The sequence below is a fragment of the Typopeltis vanoorti genome, chromosome 8 (assembly GCF_054136105.1).
Source record: "Typopeltis vanoorti isolate ZY-2024b chromosome 8, IOZ_Tvanoo_1.0, whole genome shotgun sequence".
Taxonomy (NCBI): Eukaryota; Metazoa; Arthropoda; class Arachnida; order Uropygi; family Thelyphonidae; genus Typopeltis; species Typopeltis vanoorti.
The window spans coordinates 56,203,693-56,227,965 of record NC_143556.1 but is presented as its reverse complement, the minus strand read 5'-3'; positions in this window follow the sequence as shown (position 1 = coordinate 56,227,965).

Genomic DNA, 24,273 nt, shown 5'->3' with positions numbered 1-24,273 from the left:
GGTGGAAGGCTATCACTGAGTGGAGCCACCGCTGAGATGGACGGTCTTTCGCCCACGATTCGGACGATCCCTAGTGGCCTAGGGATCGTCCGAATTTTTAGAGTTGGCTTTACTTACACATCGCCAATGAAGTTTTAACTGAGGCTCAGCTATTGCCGTTACCCAGCCATGACTAGAGCTTTTTAGCTCAATAACACCCCATCCACACAGATTTTCTTCATTCAGATGACGGGATAAAGAGTCAAGGACTCAGTCCATCGCCCAGTTCTTTTAAGAACTTTATTGACTAAAGAATATTGTCTACCTTCTTGTAACCTCTGTAATTTTGGTTTCAATTATTTTTCTCGCTTCGTGAAATAATTAACATAAATGAAGTTGCAAATTAAGAAGTATTTAGTGCCATTATTTTAATTAAAATATAATGTTATCGAAAGTAAAAGTCTGTGTTATTTTTTAATTAATATGTTAGAGAAAAAGAGCATTGTTCGATTTATCTTTTTATATTAAATATTATTAACATCTTGAGCCTTTTAAAAAACACTTGATATTAAATTTTAAATTTATTATCAAGATTCCCTGGAAAGCAGAAGCCAAATATCTGGGCGTACTGCTGGACAGAAAACTAACCTTCAGTCCACATATAAAAACCTCATGTACAAAAGCATCAAAAATCATTGCACAGCTTTACCCTCTTATCAATAAGAATAGCAAGCTGGATACCAAAATAAAACTGCTCCTTTATCAGTTGATGAGTCGACCCATTATTACTTATGCATCCCAAGCCTGGAGCCACACTTCAAGCACAAATATCCTCAAACTACAGAGAATGCAAAACAAATGTCTCCGCATGATCTTATATATTCATGGTATATTATATATACCATGAACGCACCATGGTATATCAGAAATGTCCAACTCCACCGGGATACAAATATCCCCTACATCTACTCTTTCCTGCAGTCTTCAGCAGTAAAGTTCTTCTCAGCATCCTCTTCACACCCAAATGAATTAGTGCAACAAGCAGCAAATTATGATGAAACAGACTTTTCCAAATATAGGAGACCCAAGGCCATCCTACTTCCAAATGAAGATCTTTAAATTGCACCCACTCAGGCAGAGCGCTTAGCTCATAAACTTTTCATCACACAGAAACCTTATCAGATAGCAGGGATTATAAAAGCATTTTGCTTCACCCTTTTAGTCAGCAACGTCTTGCGTCTTGCGTTGGTATTAACTAGTTCTACCTACTCACTCAGTGCCAGAAGTTCCCGTTTCCTGCGACCCTGAGAGAGAGCTCCATGTTCTAGAATCCATTAACCATTAACATTACTGTCAGGATGGGTGAAGCACTAGTGCTTTTCATATTCCCCTTTATCTGTAATGAGAGTTGTTTGGGGATGGGAGGTTTGTGAGCAGTTAAGCTCGCCCTCTGAGGGCAGTTGTGTTAGCTATGGTCAGTTGAGAGAAGAATAGCCTTCGGTATTTTGTGTTTGTAGTAATCAGTCTCATTGTAATTGACAGCTTGCACGATTAGTGGGTTTGAATGTGAACTTGACTTCACGAAGAAGTTTTCTGCAAGATTACGAAGAAAGGAGGAAATGTATGGAATGCCGGTTTCTCGGTGAATCTGTGCATTTCTGATGAACCAGTTCATCCTAAGGCATTTGTTTTGGATTCTCTGTAATTTCTAAATGTTTGATCTTGAAGTGTGACTCCATGCTGGTGAGGCGTAGGTAATGACTGGACGTATTACAATCGGGTAAAGAAGCAATTTATAATGTAGGTTCAATTTGCTCTTGCGGTTGATCAATGGGTAGAGCTGTGCTATTATTTTGGAAGATTTGGAGCCAATGAGATTGATGTGCTTGTTAAAAAGGAGTTTCGTATCCATTAATACCTGAATATATTGGGTCTCTGATTGCCATGGGATCTTATGACCAGAGAGCAGGATGTATTCTTTATTGCAGACGTTTCTTCTTGAAAACAGCATAGCTGAGCTTTTGAGGGGGTTCACTCGAATCCTCCAGTTGGTGAACCAGTTTGCTAGCTCACTGATACTTCTTTGGAGTCTAGTGATTGCTAGGCGAGGGCTGAGCGATCTAGCTAGAATAGCAGTGTCGTCTGCATAAAGGGCCGTAGTAATTATTCTTGAATTGAGAGGAATATCTGCAATGTAAGTTGTAAAAAGTATTGGGGGACAGAAGAGAACTCTTAGGTATTCCAGCCAGAATTTTGCGCCTTGATGACGCAATTCCGTTGAGTTTTACTTGCATGTATCTTTTATTAATATATGAATATATGAGTTTCACTAGTTTAATTGGGATGTTGTTTTCAATTAGTTTGAAGATAAGGCCTTGATCCCAGACCTTATCAAAGGCCTTGGCAACATTCAAAAATACAGCAGCAGTGTGAAAGTGCGTTAAAACCATTAGTGATATGCTTTGTTAGTGGGTGAATTTGTTGTACTGTGTTGTGAGCTTTGCGAAACCAAATTCTTCATTTAGGATTATTTTCTGTTTGTCCGCTGCTGATTGTAGTCTTGATAGGATGACCTTTTCTATTACTTTGCAAAGACAGGAAAGTAGACTAATGGGCCTGTAGCTTTAGGGAAGTTGTGGGTTATTACCAGGCTTTTTCAGAGGAATAATGTCCACGATTTTCCAATCTGTGGGAAAGTACTTTAATCTTAAAATGGAATTGCTAATATTGACTAGATGAATTATGGCTTTCCGTGGGAGTAGCTTTATTATTCTGTTGGTAATGCCGTCAGGGTCGGGAGCCTTTTTATTCTTCAGATGGGAAATAATATTTATTATTTCTGTTGAAGATGTGGGGGTGATGGTTTCTGAATCATCCTTAGGCTGTCTTAGTGCATTTCTAACTTTACGATGAACTTTGTAAATAAGATTGATATTTAAGTTTACATAAGATGGGCTGCATTGATTTTCCAGATTGTCAATTAGGGCGTCTACTTTTTCTTCATCTGAGTGTGCAATTCCGAGATTGGTCTTCAAAGGGGGAAGTGGTTGTCTTTTGGTACGAAGAGATTTTACAAACTTCCACATGGAGTTATCTTCTGGGTTGATTTCCCTGAGTTTGTATTCCATTCCCATTTGGAATTCCTGTGCATCTGGAGGGCTTCTCGAACCTGTCTCTTCAGGTTGTTTAAGTTTGTTTTATCCTGCGGGGCTCTGGTGTTGTCATAACGCTTTCTGGCTTTATTTTTGGCCCTAATCAGGACCATTATCTGTTCCAGAATCCACTCCCTGATCCTAGTGGTCTACTTACTCACTGATGATAATCGGGATTGCAGTACCTGTTCATGATCCAGTTTGTGAGGAGTGCCCGATCCAGCGAACCTGAAAGAGAGCTGCATGTTCCAGTCCTGCTGCCAGAAGCTTCCAGCCTTGGTGAGACCTTTTTTTTTATATTTTTGTCCTTTCTTTTGTTTTGTGCCTGCTTGTAGTCTTCCGCCTCTACCTAGTGTAGCAGGAAATTTCTGGAACGCTTGGCCATAGTTTAAAGGTCTATCCACTTTTCTGGGACATAATTCCTAGTGAGGTATTTTCTCTCTTCCAAATGACTTTATTTCTACCGTGAGTGAAGACCCTCGGTATAGAGGCAGGCACCAACGTACTTTAGCGAAAGCTCTCACCGATATAGTAGGGGAACAAAAGATGTTTAGTTTTATCCCTTATGGAGCAGGTAGATACCAGGTAGTTGTGAAAAATATAGAAACCAGGAATAAGTTAATTGCAGGTATAGAATATGAAGGGGAAAAGATCTATCCCTTCGTAGTAGGAAGTCTACTGAAGATACTACGAGTAGAAAGGTTCCCTGTAGAATATCTGGCGAGGTGACCTTCCTTATGGAGATGAAGGCCGAGGTCCCTAACTTTATACTTCTAGGCTCTGCCAGGGTATTAGTCAACTACCCTGGTGTAAGAAAGCAATGTTTTCCGTGCGCATCACTCGAACACCTAGGCGCAGACTGCCCTAAGAACAAATGCAGGAACTGTATGGCGGCAGGACTTGCCCTAGTTCAGTGTGAGGCACCTTGCCTGAAATGTGGAAATACAACCCACGAGGTAGACGCTTGTCCCAACAGGACACAAGAAGAACGAATAGGAAGCGCTATATCGCCAACCCCAGCAACCACTCCAGTAATAAACCTGAACCCACAAAAGAGGATGGCATTCCAGCTATAGGCAAAACAGCAGAGGAGCCTAAAACAACGGAGCCGGAAGACTCTCCAGTGATCCAACCCCCAGCTATCGTGATAGTAACAACAGGAAATCAAGCCACCACCACGAAAAACTCAGAATGGAAAATAAAGAAAAAAAAGAAACGTAACGCAAGGAAAACTCACATCGAGACGGAAGAGACCACTATTGAAAGCACAGAAGTAGAAGAAATGGAAGCTACCAACAACACAGGAAAAAAAAAGACAAATCAGCCCTGAAGAAGGAAAAACGAAGAGAACAAATCCAGATAACAGATGCCCAGAAGAATTATCAGACTCTGAGGAAGAGGAAGAAAGAGAGATCAGAATAGAAAACCAAGAAGATACTGAAGAATCAAGAAAAAGCAATATTACCCCAGCCGAGGAATCGGAGGAAGAATCCATCCCCGCCGTGGACGCCCAAAGGGTTCTAATGCGCTTAATCCCGGAAGACTCCGAGGTGATCCTCCAAAGGGCAATAGACAAAATAGGGGCACCTATACTCTTCCCCACAGGTCCTGAGGCTATAAGTTTCGAATGGGGAGACCTCTATATAGAAAAATTAAGTGAACTAAACCCAGCACATCTAAAAGGAATCCCGGAACTAAACCAAGAAACGGAAAGGAGGCTGTATAAAGCTCTTCACCAAATAATAAATGGCCGGGAAAAAACAATAGCTTCTCAAATCTTAGAGAAACATACAACAAAAAAAGAGTTAAGGGCAAACTAAAAACTTGTCCTCCTTTCCGGATCAACTAAATATTAGTTTTATTGTACAACTTATTGGTTCTCCAGTTCACTAAGGTGGGGGTAGACCTGAGAACCCGAGCTTCGAAGGCTTACAGCGAGGCGTTGCAGCTCTTTGTGGGCTGCATCACTCGGGTCGGGTTCTTCCCCCTAGCTCTCAGTACTCTGGTTGAGTCCACCTCAATACGGATCCTGTTATCGCAGTCTTTTTCAGTTGTAAAGCATAGTTTAAGAGTAATCTTAATTCCAAATTTTAACAAATATTTTTCTTTTTTAGGGGTTACGAGATGACGTCTCCAAACATCTGGATTAATTTAATCTAAAGTTATGTTTTTCGGGTAAAGTAAAATGTAAATTAAATTTTTTTTTAGAACAGGTGTAAGGAGATGATGTTTTACAGACCTTTTAGCCACAACCTCACCTCTGGGTTATACAGCTAAACAGGTTGACTGAGGCCTCTTTTTACCTCCTACTGTCCTACTCTACTTTTCTTTAACTTCCCCTATTACTACCTGCTGACCCTCAGCAATCTTTATACACCAAAGGCCGATGATGAAAGACATGAACTCCCATTCTACTTACTCACTGATGAGACCCCAATGACGGTGGAAACCGGTGTGGGGCCGATCTGGCTTTGAGTGGCTCCACTTAGAGGTAGGTTTTTGCCTGTCTCTGAGTGGGGCCACTGCTGAGATTATGGCTCTGCTTGGTGGTGGGGTGAGCCTGCCACTGGGTAGAAGAACTTCTCAGCCAATGCTGAGAAGTTCTTCTTGGTGATGGGGTGAGCCTGTCATCGAGTGGAACAACGCTGATTTGCGCGATCTTTGGTGATCGTCTTATTTTTAGAGCCCGCTTCACCTATACATAAGGCGGATCTGGCTTTGAGAGGCTCCGCTTGGAGGTAGGTTTTTGCCTGTCTCTGAGTGGGACCACCGCTGAGATTATGGCTCTGCTTGGTGGTGGGGTGAGCCTGATACTGGGTAGAGCCAATGTTGATAAATTCTTCTTGGTGATAGGGTGAGCCTGTCACTTAGTGGAACAACGCTTGATTAGGCGATCTTTCGGGATCGTCTTATTTTTAGAGCCCCCTTCACCTATACATAAAGGTTAAAACCGGTCTGGGTAGTGACCTTCTCTCATAACATAATGTAGAAAGTAATACAGCTCATAAGAGCTAAGTTCGCATTATGGGTAAATACCAAGAATAGTGATCGCAGCTTGCTGCACCCTTACTATGAGTTGCCTCAGTTTGCACTACCAAATGGGTCAGGCGCTGCAATATCCAGGTATTTGCTTACGCTTGGAATCGCCGAACTTTATATAGTTTCTATATTCGGCATGAAACTCTTTGAGTTTCTTATTCGGCTAAGGGATGTAATATCCCTTAACTTAAATAAGTTCATGTCGCCGAATTGAAGCCTTTGGCTCTTCATATAATTAGTAATATCGTATTATTTTAGTGAAATATTTGGAATCACGCATTATGGAAGTATTTAACATGCTTTCAATAGATGCACATTCTAGACTTAAAATGAAATTGAAAAAAAAAACGATAGGCAGTATGAATAGAAAAGTATTTGGAATATTTCTAGGAGAAATTAAGATCTAAGAACAGTTTTTGTCTGAGCACATCGTATTTCTTTTGTTCTGTGTGTGTTTAAGTTACGTGTTATATCATCACGGGCATGCAAACTAGCCATTTTTCAAAAGCCAAAAAATTATAGAATTCTTCAAAAATGTGTATTGTGAATACACTCAGATAATTTAGGAATTAAGATAAATCAAGAGAACTACCCATGTCTCTGAACAACCGAAATTTACCACACATGTTAAACAAATGAAGAAATAGACTATTCAGAGTAATAAGGAATATTGGTTGCTGTTCATGTGGTATGGTACAAACTACAATGCCATGATGGCTGCAATTATTCCTTAACGAACTTCCAAGGATATAACTCAGGGTTTTGTTATTTTTCTTATTTGTAACTAATTCATAAAATGTTAAGGTTATTGAGCCAATTCGTTAAGGCATTATACAAGAATAATGAACGTGTTAAGTATATTTTCTAAAAATTTCCAAGTTTTTCAAATGCGAAGCTAAAAAAAGTACCTTTGTATGTCAGATATCAGAAAATGAACTTCTTACTACAAAAAGTGAGGACAAGAATTTCCAAAATGAAACAGCCAAAATTCTTCACGACAATTAGAAAATCATTCTTTTAAAAACAAATGAAAATACGATTCCAGAAATAATAAAAAAAAAAAAACACGTTATAATGTGAATTTGTAGATTAATGGCCCCATTAATTAAACAATCGAAACAAATGACAGAATGTTTTATTTAACATGAATAATTGAATATTTTTTATTTAAAATATAAAAATGTATTGATATATTATACAAAAAATACTAAAATATTTAGTTAAAGATAAAAGAATCGAAATTTATTAAAGTTCTTAGAGAGTATGCTAATAATATGTATAATTTATTTTTTCTTTTAATTTAATTTATTTAATTTTATGAAACAATGCTTTTTTAGTCATAGGTTAAAATAAATGAATTTCAGAAAATATACTCAAAACAATTAGGGTATATTTTGGTTTTCTTATAAATTATAAAGTTATGAAAATAATTTAAAATGTAACACAATTTATAATAAATATCGATTACTTAAACAATATCTCATCTATTCCCCCCTATATAATTACAGCTAGAAGTAATAACTACATACGAACTCCATACAAAAAGTTGAAGGCGATAGCGATATCTTATTTCAAGCATTACTGAAACATGTTCACTTGCATCATGATTTCTTTGCAGTTTTCTATAAAAGCGGATATTGGATTTAAAAGTTCTATTTCTGTATTTTGTCCTTTTGAAATAAACATCATTTTATTGCTTTTTACTTGATCCAGGTGCCGAGTTGTTTATCTTCAAGATTTAAAGTAATATGTTTTAAATCACGTTCAGATTAAAAATTATGTTTTATCTCTTATAAGTTTAAAAAAAAATTAAATCTAAACGATATACTGAATAACAATCAAAAATTGTTAATTTTTGATTGTTATTCAGTAATTCATTATATACAATACGTTATATTATCAGGATCTACAATTTTATTCCAATATTACATCGAAATATTTATGTTATAAAATCAACATTTTGAATTAATTTCAGTGTTGTATCTGGCGTATCCCTTCCAACTATGCAACTAGAAGTGAGGGATCTGATCTTATTTTAATATTATGATCTTAATTTAGGACTAGTAATTGCAAGGATGAAACACATTTCTCAGGTGTCCTAAATTTTTCTCACACAGATCCTCTTGTGGACAAACCAAGCATACTCCAAAAAAGAACAAATGTTCGATAAAACGTAACTATTTTTTTCTTTGTTGTTGTCTATTAAGAAGAGAATTTATCAGAATCTTCATAGTATATTTGATTTAGATTAACTTCCGCGATCGATGACAACTGGAGATTGAGTTTCTGGAGTTAAATCTAGCTATAAGAACATCAGAGAATAAGTCTGCATACTTCCGACTATGGCACTGGAGTGTATATTTGAAGCAACTGATATTCACTTGTCATTTTCACGCAAGCTGGATATCCTATTAATATGATGAAAGTACAGAGATTTTTACTTACTTCTATTAAATCATTTCCTCTTTTCATTTTGTAAGACACCTTTAGTATCAAACGTTGTGGCTCTTTGTTATTATACAAACACCAGAAATCAGCTGACTCAACAAATGAACAAAACAGTATATCCAGTTAACATAATTATTAATAATCCCATCTGTGTTAATCAATCCATCATCGTCATCATCATCATCATCATCATCATCACCATCATCATCATCATTATTATTATTATGATTATTAACTGACTTCCATGGAGTCAGGAGACTCATCCGGGTAGGTCCCACTCTCATATGCACATCTCATCATACCTCGACTTAAATGCATTCACTCTCCCTGCATTCTCCACATTCTCAGGCAATGCATTCCAATCACCTACCACGCTTCATGCACAACATCTCCTAACCCTCTTGCTTACATTCACTTATACTGCTTCCAAGGATGGCCTCTCGTTCTCCCTCTTGTTTCCAGATATTCCATGAAAAATCTCCATCATTAATCTGGTAATTACCCCTTATCAACGTCATGGTCGTGTCTCCCCTCTTTCTTCTATCCACCAAGCTCTGCAATTCGCATTCACTCAATCTTCCCTCATATTCCAGATTCCAAAGATCAGAAACCAATTTAATTAATCGTCTCTGAACGTCTCCAATATTTCATCATCCCTTTGAAAACCAGTTGCCCAAATCTGTGCACGGTAATCCACATTCGGCTGATTAAAGCCTTGTACAATGGAATCAAAACTTCCTTATTTCTATATGTGTTCTTCGCATCATTCTCATGACCCCTGTGTTGGCTTCACAATTTTAGAAAAACGTCCACGAAATTTCAAGTCTCTATCCACCATCATTCCTACACATTAATCTTCTCAATTTTCTCTAAAATATCCCCAACAATCCTACACACTCTCATTCCATCTTTGCTTCCCAAATGTTAAAACCTTACATTTTGCTATATTAAACTGACTCGGCCATTCAGATAGTCTATTTAGGTCCTCTGGTAAAGTTACTGCATCTGTTCCACTTCTCATAACTCTCCCCAACTTTGCATCATCTGTAAGCAACTGTATATCACCATTTAAGCCCCTTTCCTATTTCATTTACATTGAAATTAAACAATAATGCCTCCCACCCCCAAAAACCCTCCTGGGGGAACGCGACTAGTGACTTTCCTGTTCTGGGATATCAGGATATCACTCCTGTTGATACCTATCAGATAGCCAGTTTCCACTCCAATGTATTAATCTACTGTCCAACCCCATCTGTTCCAATTTAACTACTAATAGTTATCCATTCTACGGTTTTGGCACAAAAAAAACATTACTGAACTTCGACAACCCCTTCATACACGCGCTATGAGATATGCCGTTCGACTGCATGTACATTAATAGAAGAGAAGTCGAGTCCATGGCGTTATAAGAAAAGTCGTTTATTGTTGAGCTTTATTTTCGTTTAATTGGAGTTGGTAGTGCAAATGGTCCAAGCCGATGACATATTTGTGAGTAGTTTGCTCGTCGTTTCCGTAAGCGTGCCCCAAGCAACAGTGTCATAATTGCCTTAATCGGGAGGTTCCGACGCACCGGGAGTGTTCTGCCGCAATGCAAAAGGCATTCGGGCAGACCACGAACTATTAACACAAATGAGAATCACGGGCTTGCGCTGGTGTCACAGTCTCTGAAACGCAGTCAACGCCGAACAGCGGTAAAACACATGGGATACCTCACTACAGAGAATCCTTAAGGAGCTGGGTGCCTTTGCCTTTTCATTCGGGTGGGTTAACAGCAACGGATTACGCTGCACGACGAGAATACTGTGCGCACGTGCTGACCAATGTCTATGAAGATCCGTCCTTCCTCCTCTTGGACGAAGCTCATTTCCATCTAAGCGGTCATGTAAACAGAAGAACAGACAGCCTATTTTAATAGACTGCCTGTTCAAGTTTCTATTGTTATGTAAAATAATATGTTGGATCGTTACTAAACATCATGATTGTTCATATATAATATTTGAAAGATTAATAAAATTTACTATTATTATTTAAAAATTTTTCATTTTAACTGTATTTATATAAAAACAGCGCATTTTAAAATTAATACCCTATCCAGCTTTTGGAGACTGAGTGGGCAGTTCAATCTCCACCGGTAGCCAATCAGAGATTCTGGCTCATGTCTATCACTAATTATAGGCAGCCACCGATGAAGAAACTGGCAAACAATTGCTGACATCTCTTGGTACCTAACCCTAACAGGATATGTTACAGTCTGAAATAATGTGGGTACTAGGGTCGATTTTCTTGAGTTTACTGGACGAAAAACCCCAGTTTCCGAGAGAAAAAACCCGCTTGCCCCTGCCAGAGATCGAATAATTCGGGAACCGGTCGAAAATAGGCTTAGAAAAAGTTCCTCCAGTCGGTGACTAAACTTGAAACTGTCTAATTTCGAGCGACCAAGCGCAGAGGACGCAAGCGCCACTTTGGCTGAGCTACACAGGCATCATCATCATCACCATTATTAATTTGCATTGGAAGTGAATGCATTACTTACCAATCTCAACACCGATCCTGCAACCCCAGCACCACTACGTCTACTATTTTTTTTAAAGAAAACCGCACATTAAAATACAACAACGAAGTAGTTAAAGAACAGAATGTCTTCTCAGGTTAATTGGATTCCTGGTATTTGCTAAGGACAATATCAAGAGCAAGTAACAATAAAAATATTTCTTCTATAAAGAATGGGATCTCTGATGGTAATTGTGTGCTATTTATTGATTACTTCACTTGTTTCCAGGTGCCAAGAAATACATTTAATATTATCACAGTAATTTCTCGTCTTTACCGTTTCTTAGCATCTCCCAAAATATCCCACGACACTCAGACCTTATCCCGCAATTTATTCAAAAACAAAGTCAAAACCAGAGAAAAAGTAGTCATCTGAAAAGAAAGTTCTTGGATGTTTTCGTACATGGAATTGTTTCCAACCAATCAAGCAGAAAGCTGCCGAACAGAAACATCTGCGGAATATGATCTTCTGACCTGCCCTTACGCCACACTTACTCTGTTTATCCATTTACGCTTGGCGTCCATTTCCGAGTCTACAGCCACTGAACACGAGCGTCCGTTTATCCCACTGCTTGGAAAACACTTCTAATATTAAATAGCATCGCCAAGCTTTTTTTTTCTTTTTTCTTTTTTTTTTTTTTTGTTATCACCAAGGTAACAAGCATTTTAATTTTCCTCGTACCTGACACTGCACGCTTTTATGCTATGCATCGTTTGGCAAAGCACGAATAAATCTAATTCTATGAAAATGTTTTAGAATATCGTGGATGATAAAGAAAGCGCGCAAACCATGGAAAAGTTTAATATTTGGACTACCAACGAAAAATAACATACCTTAGGTAAGAAACATTAATAATAAAACATGAAATGTCACTTAATATACGGTGAAATGCGTTGAAAATAAACAAGCCTTCTTTTTTTATTTGAACTTATATATCGTAACAGTGCCATATGAAGTAGCCAAAGGTCACTTAAATTGCTGTGATATATTCATTTATAAATTAATTATATATTATGAATACTCATTCCTATATAAATTATAATTATGATTCATAATACGTTACCATTTATAATTAAAAGTTAAAATATTTATCAAGATGACTCTTTTTCATGTGTGATATTAAGACATCATTAATAAATTAATTAATTTTAAGAGACAACAAACAATATAAAACAAGATGGAACATTATTAAGTTTTTCGTTTCGTTCACAATCTTTTATTTTCATTTACAATTATAAAAATCATCTTTCATAATCATATTAGTTATTGTTTAATAATATGAACGTTTTAATATTTTTTTAAATATTTTAACATATTTTAAATGTTCTAATATTTTAAATATTAATACTAAATACTAAATAATAATTGAGTATTATAATTATTATAGGATAATATCTGTAAAAAACTGCGTATCATCATCGTCTGAACGGTGATATGCAGTTAAATTTGCAGATAACTCAAAGTCGGAAGAACATTGGGGATTAGAAGAAATCTTGTAACTTTGCAAGAATGAATGGACTGGGTGAACAGTTAAGTGAGTGGAATTATCATTTAAAGGTTGCAGAGTGTTAAGGTTTTAAAATTCGGAAAGAAAAGATGGAATGCACAGTTTAACATTAGTGGGGATATCTTAGAGGAAGTGAAGGAGATTAGTTATCTTGGGATGACGATGAATAGGGACCTAGAATTTCAGAAACATTTCGCTAAAATTTTCAGGAGAGACTAGAGGATTATGCCAATGATGTGGAGGACACTGTCGTAGAACTAAGGATTTTATGAGTCCATTTGTATAAGGCTTTGATCGGACCGCTTTTGGATTACTGTGGAAGGATTTGGCCACCTGGCTTTTAAAAGAATGAGGAGATGTTGGAAAGGATCCGGAGTCGATTGACCAAGGTGTTTCTAGCGTTCGAATTATTTTGAGTATGAACACAGGCTTACGAGATCGCGACATATACGCTAGTAAAGGGTTGTTTGTAACCAGATTAATGTGGAAGAACAAAATATATCCCAGAAGCTTAAAAAGGGTGGGAGGGCGAGAAGTAGGTTTATTTGTATGGAGAGTGGTAGATGCTTGAAAAGCATTGCTTCAGAGTGCGATGACTACGAACACGGATTGCATTTAAAGCACGGTATGGTATGGTATGGTATGATGAGAAGTTTGGTTGTGAGGGTGGGACTCATTATGAGAACCTCATTGTCAAAAAAACCCATTGTCAAAACCTCAATGAGTTTTTTTTTTTTTTTTTTTTGGCTCCATGGAGATCTGATGATAATCATAGTATCGCTCTTAGCAGTAATCTAATCTTTTAAATTTTTTTATATATAATATAACAAAATAAATCGTTTAATAAAAATTATAATTTAAATGTTTTAAATTTTTATAATTTAATTATTTTTGTAATTCAGTCCATTGCTCATAATATCTAATTATATTCATAATTTGATTACTCCCTCATCATTAATGCCACTCAGTAATAATTCGGATCTTTCCATTTATGTTCATAATTTAATATTAGTTAATATTTATAATTTAATTAATCTGTCATATTGATAACCTGAAACCAATTTCATTTTCCATATACAATAAATTAAATTATACCTAATTAGATCAAGATTATCATCAACGTCTTCAGTCTCTTTCCATCCATTGCTGGATACAAGTCTCTTTCTTAACTTTCCATTATTTCTGTCTTTAGCTAATGTCTATCGTCTTATGTCAGACTTTAAGATCATCTCTCCTTGTTCTTTGACGACCTTTCCTTCATGGGGGTGCTTAATTTTATTAAACTTTCATCTTTATTTAATCTGATAATATGGCCATTCCATCTCCATTTACATTCTTTACAGTACTTCACAATAACTTCTCCTCCAATCATCTCTCTTATTATGTTATTCTAATTTTATTCATTTTTGTTTTGTATAGTATTCTTCTCTCCAAGGCTTTTGGGCCACAAAAAGTATTTCTTTCTCTGTTTCGTTTTTTTAGTTGATGCTCATGTTTCACTTCCATAGGCATACACTAGAAAAATGCATATATTAAATAACGTTCTTTTTAAATATGGAAGTACATTTCCTAACAGATAATCTTTATAGTCAAAATGTTTTCATTCCTTGTGTAATTATTTATTTATCTCATTTTCTTAGCTCACCCCTCTCTCAATGCTGAATTCTTTTCCATCATGTTTTAACTGTGGCTGTTGAGTACTGATATATTTTTCAATAATCTGATTATAATTTGCTAGGATATTTATTATTTATGATTTATATAAAGGATTAAATGCGTTTTTTAAAATCAATAAACACTAGATATCCAGGAAGATGCTATTTAATTTTTCTGTTACTTGGTTAACAGTCTGGACATGATCTATTTTATATCTTGCACTGAATCCTGTTTGTTTCATGGCAATGCATCATCTAAAAATCTTATTAATCTGTTTAATATAATGGATATTAAATTTTGCACAATTGTGATTGGTTCATATTATACATTCTTATTATTTATGTATTATGTAAATAATACATTTTTGATTATAATTATTATTAAATTCATACTTTTCGTTCATATTAAAACTTTAAATAAATTTTAATATTTCATTTATTATACAATGATGCGTAGATATCTTCCTTGGATTTTTACAGTGATAGCGTTTTTTAACAGCAGCTTTTAAATCGGCTTCAAACACTTCAAGGGTCCTTCCAGGAGAATTAGCTAAATCAAAAAGTTTTGTAATATGTTTCATATAGCTTTGTAGTAGTTTCGCGGTAATTTAGTAACATTTCGTGTTATAATATAATCAATTTATTTCATATTGAGATCATATGTTATACATGTCGTTTGTCATAATTTAATTAAAAGAAAAACATATTTGTTTTACCATTTTGTTTATAAAAATTATTCAGAATTGGAATGCGTAGTTATTAATAAACCATTGTTAAGAATCAATCTTTAATACGCATGACAAAAATTAATATTTACAAATATAGCACTACTGTTATAATTACTAATTTCCTTTTACGTCACGCATCGTTTTAGCTGACCATGACTTTTCATTTTAGTGATATCGTATTGATGATCATTCTCTCCCGAAGTTTCACTACATTCATCCACCACTGTAATCGGCCGAAAAAAAAAAAAAAAAAAACGAAAGAAAGAATACCGTCGCGCGTGCTCTTTGATCATTCTTTATCTGAAAGACCTTTCAGATTCTTGCTAAATTACCTCGGAACAACCTATAATCTGGAAATAGTTACCCACCCACGTTTCCTTGCTGTATTGCACAGCCTTAGCAAGTAATGTATCCTGTTTTCGCCAAACATGCGATCTTTGGAACTAGCAATATGGCCACTCGTTACCATCCTAATAAAGGACCCAAAACTATGTACCTGTCAATAATAGAAATTTTAACCAAACGCAGTATGGAAACATGAAAATATCATTCAACAAAAGAATATTTATTATTTTGCTACGTTTCCATTTATGTCCAGTTTCTTTCTTCTCAGTCTATCTGTGATATTTATTATAGCAATCAGATTTCTTATATACGGCAGCAGTAAAAAATAAATAACAACATCATTTTTATTATTAGTAAGAATCAGAGTATAACATACTAGGTTGTAAATGAAATGAATAACGGTTTACTAAATTTCACATGAAAATCAGCAGAAAGAGACAAAAGAAAACTATGAAAATAGGCAAGAATATGAACAATGTTATTCTCAACGGAGAGACTGTAGAACAAAATGGCTACCATATTTTAAGATAACCTAGAAATTAGCTGACATACGTTAGAAGAACCTAGGTATGGCAACTATTCAGGCACAATTTTATAACGAATGAATGCATAAAGTGACGAATTAAATATGAAAATAAGCAGCTATGACGTAGAACAGATTGAATAAATGTATATGGAATAAGGGGAAATTAGCCAAAATATCAAGCTTATAGTATAAAAGATAGTACTGAAAGTAGTTTTATTTTGTGAATTAGGAATTAAAGTGTTGATCAAAGGCCGGACACATATATGGGAGTTATGAGACAAAAAAAAAAAAAAACTAGCGTATTCAACAGATGTCATGAATGGCAGCATCCTCTGAAAATTGAGAATATTAGAAAGGAACTTAACATTGTTATCATTAAGGAATGTGTGAGCAGAGCGAATATAAGATAGTGTAGTCATTTAAACAGAATGGGTAAAGAAAGTTTAGCAAAATAGGTATTTTTTTTTTTTGCCTGAACGGTAGGGAAAGATCCAGAGTAAGAGCAAGGTCTAAGTGGTTCGATGAAGTCAGAAACATCTCAAAATATAAGATCTAAAAAATATTGGAATGTTAAGAAGTGTCAAATTAATTCTGACGAAAATTGTCCATAGGAGATTACTAATGCAAACTTAATCGAGTAATACTGTTATAATATCTTGCATGTCTCTTGAGGATACGTATCAGGAATTTGATGACGATGATGTACGAATTCTCTACAAAAAATGGAGGAAAAACAAAGAGAAAACACAGCAACATCAAAGCACTTGCATTTGTGAAATCGCCCAGAAATTATACCTTGTAAAAAATGTGTCATTTTCCATATTTCACCAGGACGACTGAATTTCAAACAAATAGAAACTTACAGGAATAACACGGGAATATGGCCACTGAGAAGCAGGACTACTTGAAAATGCTTCTCAGCTGTAACTTCGTTCCCCATTCCAGTTTCAGTTGTTTCGCTTTTTTTTTTTTTTTGAAGCGAATCGATATTATTTAACGATAGTCGATTTTTATACTAATATATCACAGTAAACATCCCTCCTAATATTGTATATATAAAATCTGCTAACGCAATTTATTTCCCCTAAGGGAATAGGCCATTTAGCCTAACTTTTGAAAACTAGTAGGCAAATAGCCTCTACTCCTTAGCCAATCAAAGAATAGATGATCTACCATTATGAATGATTTCAATTTAATACAGAGGGGGGGGGGTACAGCATACAAGAAATAGACTAACTCCAGTACCGGTCGAAGAAAGGCTTAGAAAAATATCCTCAGTTGGCGACTAGAATTTAACTTATGGTCTTTCATAGAGGGGCCAAGCACTATGGATGCAAATGCCATTTCTACTGGGCTATATAGGCCTCCATATTGAATTGAATAAATAAATTACAAAATTCGAATCATTACAACTCGTAGCTAAGTGTATCATATTTTCCATCTTGAAAAATTACTGCATTTTTCCTCAAAAAATGCCTGAAAAATCAGTTCTCTGAACAGTCTATAAATCTATAAGTGTATTTATTTATTTTATTATTTTATTTTTTTGGCTACATGGGTGAAGTAAGAATGCTTTTCATATTCCCCTTTATCTGTAGAAGAAAATGTATGGATTGCATGTTAATGAGTTATAAGCGCTGGTTCTTGGCGGGGTAACAGCAATAGCCGAGCCTCAGTTAAAACTTCAGTGGCTACAACACTGTCATCTATTACCTTCTGAATTCCTCCCCTCAATATCATGACTATAAATTTACATTTTTTTTGGCTACATGGGTGAAGCAAAAATGCTTTTCATATTACCCGTTTTCTGTAGAAGAAAATGTATGAATAATATAGGGCTTTAAGCTGTAATCATGGGGAGGGTAACGGTAATAGCCTCAGTTAAATCTTCATTGCCATCCATTACCCTCCCTGGGTACCCATTTTAGTCGCCTCGTACGACATGCATGGGCTACATTGGGGCTTTATTTAAGTAAAGGCCTGTTTAAAAATTAGAACGATCTCTAGACCACTCAATAGTGGACGAAAGATTGTCCAACTCAGCGTTGGCCCAATCAATGACCGGCTCACCCTACGACTGAGCAGAGCCGCTCATATGCCAGGGAAAGGCATCCACCGACAAGGCTCCACATGGACCACGCTGGAAAACACCCTCCCCGGAGACTCATAATGCTCTCTCAGGACAAACCCCCAGAAATCTAAGCCCCCCCCTCACCGGGAGCAAAATTCTGGAAGAAACCTGAGAGAGTGAAACTCTGCGTCCATTTTAGTCGCCTCTTACGACATGCATGGGTTGCATTGGCGATTTTTAAGTAAAGCCCTGTTTAAAAATTAGAACGATCCCTAGACCACTCCATAGTGGCCGAAAGATCGTCCAACTCAGCTTTGGTCCACTCAGTGACAGACTCACCCTACCACCGAGCAGAGCTGCTCATATTCCAGGGAAAGGTATCCATCGACAGAACCCCACACGGGCCATGCTGGAAAACACCCTCCCCGAAGACTCAAAATACTCTCTCAGGGCAAACCTCCCGGAATCTAAGTTCCCCTCACCGGAAGCAAAATTCCGGAAGAAAACTAAGAGAGCGAAACTCTGCGTCCATATTAGTCGCCTCTTATGACATGCATGGGCTACAGTGGCCCTATTCTTACCCCGGCCACCATACGGGGTATACATTTAAATTGACATTTAATGTCTTTAGGGGTGAAGCAAGATGCTTTTCATATTCCCCGCTATCTGTTACGGCTACAGTGAGGGTAAAATTTCATGAGCAATTTGCTTGCCCTGAATGGAGATTATGCATCGCTACAGGAAGTTAAAATGGCTTTTGATCTTTCATGTTTGAATATATCCGTTGTCTCGTAGACTATAGCTTGCTGAACTAGATTGTTGGACTAGAAATATATTTAATATAATATATTTACATATATAAATTGATATATTTTCTGTTCTTAGAAATATAGCGAACGTTTAAATAAAAAGGGTATATTAATAAATTCTAAGGAAATTTAATATTCTAAAGGTTATGGGAGATTTTTTATTTACTTTAATTTATTGTTATGATTTAAAAGATATTTTATACTTAGTATTTTAAAATGTATTAAATAAGTGCGTTGAGAGAGGTCAATATTGATTATCTTTACCAAATTGTACAAATATCTGAAATTTTTATCACTAAAAATTTATTTAAATCAATCCATAAAGACAAAATAAATGGTTAAACATAGTAATCCGTAAAAATATAAAAACCAATAGTTAAATATATTTACGATTGTTCAATTATTACCGTTTTCACACTCCAAGGAAATAGTTCTACGCATTGATTTATTCAAAGAATTCATTTACCCTTTCTAAGAACACACACACACACACACACACACACACACACACACACACACACACACACACACACAATCATTCTATTATACATTAGAAGATTAAAAGAGCTTAGAGTTTCCTTTGCATTCTCAACTGAAGTATTCTTAATCTTTCATCCAAACGAAGTGCACTCTTCATTCTATTATCATTAAAGGTCATGTACGTCGGATTGTTTCTTACTACATCGTTCGGTCTGCTAATTAGTCTCCCGGTCTTGTTTGTTAATTGTCAAATACAAACGCCTAGCTGACTGTCAAATCGTCATCATCTAGTTCTTTGGGATTTCTTTTTTTGTTTGTTTTTCATCTCAGGCAAAGGGAGTGAATGTCGTTTAAGTGATCTCTAGACAGTACTGTAATGCGGTACACAAGAACTTTTACTTCCGTCAAATTTGCTTCTTCTCTCATTGCCCAACTACACATCGGACGAAAGTTAATGTAAAATTTGTGTTCTCTTCTACCATCGCTTTCACTAAATCGCGGTAAGTTCTCGTGGTTAGTAGCAATCCCATTATCTCCAACATGTTACTTTTCTCTTTCTTTCATGCCTTTCAGTTTCCCCCTCCTCCTACTTAACTATCTTACCCCTCACTACCACATAAAAAGACGTAATCTGCTCTGCTGTTGCTCCATATTTTTTTCCCTGAAGAAACGCATCTTCTCATTTTGTTTTTATTTGTCTAAGAGGTTTATGTTACTTTCAAAACAAACACGAAAAGGTTACCACTCAAAACATTATTGAAGAGCTTTTAGTGTTCGACTAGACGCTGTTTTTTATTTCCATTTATGAAGACCATTGCGTTTTTTTCGCTTTCGCTTTTCATTTTTATCAATAAAGTCATCACAATAATCATCTCTACAAGAAAATTAGTTTCGTAACTTCACTTTAGCCCGTTTTGTTCTTTTGTTGACTTGCATATATCTTACTTTTTATTCTATTATCTTATAAGCCATCTTGACTAATAAAAATTATTTTTCAGTGTTCAGTTTCGGATTTCGGAGCATCCTGTTAGATCGATCAGTTCTTTGTTTATTAATTCCTTATGTTTCATATTATGTTTTATGAAATGGTTTCATCAAGTTTAATTTTCCAAATAATTATTATTTTTATTTATCGTTCTATTTTTCTCATCATTATTGTTCATTGTTATTTAAATAATGAGCCTTAAAACGCTTCAATTTGTCCTAATGAATTCTAGATTATAAGCATAGTATTGATCCACCGATTTTATAACTAGATAAAATAGAAACTTGAAAAGTTTCAAAATTTACCAGGGAGCTTATGAGAATATAACCTTTGGCATAAAAATTGCCTTGCTTGGCATTACTTCAGACATGGACTCTGTCCAGTAGTCCTTTCAGTTGCCTTTTATTAGTACTTTGAGGTGTTACACTGGCATGACAACTGTTTCGAACTATTGTTCTCATCAGAGAACAAGCAAAGACATAAAGAGGGCAAAAACTGGAGCTTCTCAGACTCTTTATTTCAATAATTTGTCTGAACTTATCAAGAGTTCATTTATGAATACTATAACTTTCTGACATGAGATTGCCATGATACTGAGTAGACGATTATTTCCCCTTTAGGTTTTTATCCTCATCTCTGATGAGAATCTCAGTTCGAAACAGCTGTCAGGCTCGGGAAACCTCAAACCACTAATAAAATGCGAATGTATAGGCTCCTGAGCAGGGCCATATGTTTAAAGTAGTGCTAATCCAATGCAATTACTAAGTCAAATGTTATATTCTCATAAACTGTCTGGTAAATTTATTTTTTCGATAACATTGATGACTTAATAATATTATTGTATGGGGTGTGTAAAGGTCAAGCTGTATAACTAGGAGGAGACCTCCATGAAGCCTTTTAATGAGTGTGGAGAACTGGATTCTGAATAAACAAAGATGGACTGAAAATTTGGGATTTAGCAGACCATATTTTATTCTCATTGGTTTAAACCACAATACAAAATGTGGTATACAACATGACAGAATTTAAGTCGCCCGGTTAAACAACCCCTGTTATTTTCTCCAGGGAACTATGGCAAAAAGTCCAAAATCAGCCACTGGACCAAATTTGAAAACACATCCCAAGCCAATATTAGCAGAGATCAAGATTGGTATTATTAATGTAAGAAGAATCAATGGAAAAAGAAATGGAACTAGCAGAAGAATTGGATAAGTACCGAATCGATATAATAGGCATGACTGAAACAAAGAAGAGAACAACAGGTAAGATCTTTTTAAGTAACAATTACAAAATGTTATATTCAGGCAATAATAATCAGGGAGAAGAAGGAATAGCTGGTGTATGAGAATAACCTTCTTGTATGGAAAGTAATATAAAGCAGATTGATTTGGGCAAATATCAGAAAGGGGAACTTGACCATGAGACTTATTTGTCTCATGTACCATAAAATGTTCTACTAAGGCAGAAATAAGAAATTAAGTAATTTTCTGAACTTTTTCGAAAAAAGGTAAAAAGGAAAAGTTGGTCCTTTTTTGGAGATTTAAATAGCAGAGTAGGGAATCATTGCCAGATATATAGAAATGTTTTGGTAAAATTTGGAGAAAAGAGCAAAGCTAACAAATGACAAGTGTCTGCTAGATTTTTGTTCAGCACATGGTTTCGTTATTACTAGCACAATGTTTTAACATAAAAATATGCACAATTCACATGGAGAGGAGATGCAAGAAATAAGAAAAGTCTCATTGACAATATTATAATTCATAGCGATGTTTATCAACTAGTTCAGGACGCAAGAGCATACAGAGGATTTGGAATAGGAAGTGATCGCCGTTTAGTTTTGAGGATAAAATTAAATTTCATATTGAAAAGAAGAGTGTGCGTGTAAGCAAGTTTTAAAACGAATCAAAGTTGAGAAGCATTCAGAGGCGAACTGTAGACTCAGATACACAAACATCATTCAAGATAAAAATGAAAGAATTTGAAAAGAACCAGACTTTAGAGATTCAGTGGAAAATCCTGAAGAAACCATTGATTGATTCAGTAAGAGAAGCATGTGGTGTATCCGGAAGGATAGAAAAATCAGAACTCTATGGTGGATTCAAGAAATTCAAGAGGCAGTCAAGGAAGAAGAAAGCATATCGAAAGTTCTTAGCAAGTAAGTAAGCTTGAACCCTTGGAGAATACAGAGAAAAATGTACGAAGGCGAAGCAATGTGTAAAACGAGCTGAACAAAAGGCATTAGAAAACTTTGGTAAGAACATAGAAAATAAATATCAAGAATGTGGCAAAATATTCTGAAGCTATTGAAAAAGCTTAGAAATGGAGGAAAGAGTACCGTAAAAAGGAAAGAATCAGATTCTGTTATATATTTTGTAAAAAGAATTTAGTATACTGATACCTCTATAGTTTTTAGGGTCATTTCTATTACCGTTATTAAAGATAGGAATAACAATTGCTTTTTTCCATTCTATTGGGGGGATACCAGTTAAGTAAATTTTATTTAAAAATAATAAGCGTCTTTCTTTGAATCTTGTTCCTGCATATTTATATAGTTCTGAACCTAGTATATATTTCTAGTATATATACTAGGAATATATACCTAGTATGTATAGTATATATTCTCACAAGTCATCTGGTAAATTTTGAAAATTTTAAGGTATTGCTTTATTTTATTTTTATTTTTTTATTTTTTTATGTGGCTCCCACCTAAGAAAGGCTTATTTGTAAACCTATAGTACATCCGTGTGGGCGAGCTAAGGAATTTTTTGTTCTATTTTTATTGATTTTATATGTTTTTTTATTTTATTATTTTTTTACATTTTATTTATATTATTATTTCGTGACACTTCCAAAGAGTCCAAAGACTCATCGAGGGAGGGCACTTGTTCTACAACTCTCCATGTGCACCACGTAATCCACCAACTACACCGAACCACCGCTACCATCATCATCTACACCAACGCCATCACTAGTATTTTTTTGTCGTAAATTCAGTGTGTTCTCATGGCTGGTTTACTTGTATGCGGGATGAAAAATCTCAGTTTCCAGGAGAAAAAATCCTGCTACTTCCGTATAAGATCGGCTAACTCAACTTCAATTGAAAAACACCCATATAAAGATTCCTTCCGTCAAGACGAGAATGAACTTAGGCCTTTTCCAATCGAAGTGCTCAACGTATCGTCGTTCTTCCAATTGCGCTACTGAGGCGCTCATATCGCTCTTATTATCATATCAGTGAAGATATTTCCAACAAATGATTAATTAAATTAAATATTTTCCAATATAAATCGGAAATCCTCCTTTACAGAATCCTTATTCCAATCATGGAATAACGAACGATATGTTTCCAACTTATCTTGGGTGGTATTCGTATAAAATGCAATAAATCGAACAATTCTTCTTCTTCAAAAAAACAAACTCAATTATAACATTTTTTGTAAAAAATGATTTTCATTGCTCGAAGGGACACTACTATTTTGCTTAATGAAGATATGAAGTGGCGTGAAGAAGATTACGTCAATCTCCTGAACAAAGAGACATGTTCCTTCGCAATGTTCATATCTTCAAAATGAATTCACACACGTGCATCAAACAGTTCATAGTTCAACCTGATCCAATTTCATCCACACAAATGAATCTAACTACCTGTATGTGCAGCAGCATAACGAACGTATATTAGCGCAGTCAGCCAGCTCTGGATAGCATATCCCCCTTAAACTGACAGGTTGGTGTTATAGAATTCCACTATAGGCAATAATGTTTACGATCTCCATCCTGCTTATTGGAGTCTGTAAGAAGCTCGAGTAAATTAGACTTTTTTTGCCTATAGTGCAGAGTTTCCGTTTGATAAAATGTATAACCGACAGACAGTATTACAGGTTTGGTTTATAGCCTTTTCTGAAGGTGCGGATTGACATAAAGAATTTTACGGATGTTTCTTTACCGCTTTTCACCTATGTTGAGTTTCAGCCTGATATGTAGCGTAAATTGAATGAACA